The sequence below is a fragment of the Physeter macrocephalus genome, chromosome 8 (genome assembly GCF_002837175.3).
Source record: "Physeter macrocephalus isolate SW-GA chromosome 8, ASM283717v5, whole genome shotgun sequence".
Taxonomy (NCBI): domain Eukaryota; kingdom Metazoa; phylum Chordata; class Mammalia; order Artiodactyla; family Physeteridae; genus Physeter; species Physeter macrocephalus.
The window spans coordinates 12763495-12765206 of NC_041221.1; positions in this window are offsets into that span (position 1 = coordinate 12763495).

A 1712-nucleotide genomic window follows, 5' to 3' on the forward strand; every position below is an offset into this window, starting at 1 on the left:
GGCGTTATTTCATTCTTTTTTATGGCTGGGTAGTATTCCATTATATATATACACCACATCTTCTTTATTCATTCATCTGTCAATATTTTGCCAACCTTGTTTCATCTATTTCCCATCCTTTTTTCCCCTTGCATAGTTTAAAGCAAATCCCAGACATTTCACTGCAGTAAGATGCAAGTGTTAATAATTCCACTTTATGGGAAAATAGAAGCCCTGAAAAGTTTCACCCAGAAAGATACACTGAGTCTGTGGGGGAAGGGAGGTACCAGAAGCCAACTTCCCCCCATCCTGACTGTGCTCCTGCAAAAACTGGCGCAGCCATCCCACACACAGATTGACTCGGGCGTGTAGAGAGCACGTCACCCGCGACACAGTGTCGGCTGGGACAGAGGTCTTCGACCAGATCCGTCACGTGGATAGATTTATCTCAGCCCACAGCTATTTACATAAATTAAGAGCTTACTTCCTGAAAGTAAAAATCAGAGCCCCTCTAAAGGATAACTAGGAAGCTAAATGCCCCAAATTACATTTACTCAGAAGAACGTTATTTAAAATCCAAACATATGGAGTCATAAAGAATCAATGTGTGACCTTTCGTTTAACCGCAACCCTCAAAGTACTTATTTTTGTTGTTGCACTGGCAGCTCCAAGGTCCCTGCGAGGAGAATGACAGCAAACACCATCTCCCGCCAAGACATCTTGAGTGTCTGGGGTTTTCTGTTGAGCTTTGGATGCTGAGGCGTCGAGGAAACATTGCCAGACGCGTCCCCCCCCTCCGGCTTCCGGGGCAGCTCCCGGAGGCGAGAAGGCCAGTTCGGGAGTTTCCCTGGCGCCTCGAGGCACACCCTGGGCAGCTGTTGTTCAGCAAGAGTTTGGCCGCCTTTGTCTCCGGTTCCGGCTCCACCCCTCAGACCACACCTGAGTTTATGCTAATGAGGTGACTAACCGGGGCCCCTTGAGAGCTTCAGGTTGGGGGGCCCATCGTGCCAGAAAGACATGGGTTTAGAGGGTGGGGACCTGGTGTCGAGTGACATCAGGCTGACCTCTGACCTCCAGGGAGGGCAGGGGGCGGCTGGAAACTGGGTTCAATCGCAAGATCAGTGGTTCAACCATGCGTAGGTAACAAACCCCTAATAACTCCAGGCGCTGGCAACTCCGGTGGGAGTCTGGATGGGCGGCTCACGTGGCTGTGCTGATGGGTGGACGGCGCACCCGAGGGCCCTCCCGGCCCTCACCTGGAGCCATCGGGACCTGCTTTCCTGAGTTCCGTGAGTCATTCTGGCGAACGATGGAACTGGAGGGGGTGCCGGGAACCCCCAAATTTGTAGCCAGTTGGTCAGAAGCACGAGAGGCCTGGAACCCCCGAAGTGCAGCTGGTGTCCGGAGTGAGGGGGTCTTGTGGGGGGACCGTGTCCTCAACCTGCAGGGTCTGCACTGACCCCGGAGTTGGTGTCAGAGTCGTACCGCTCACCGCAGCGCGCTCACCGCAGCGCACTCGCCTTGGGCCCAGGTGCCTGGTCCAGATCAGTCCTGCGACCACCCCCAGGTCCCAACATGGCACCCCGGGGGCCTGGGGGCCACCCCCTAAGAGGAGGCAGTACCTCCAGCCCCACCGCAAGCCCGGGGATGGGTCAGGGATGGGCCAGCTGCCCTAACGTTTCCCCCTGTCGCCGCTTCGTGTATGTTTGGGAACGGACCGGTTGTAGTAGATT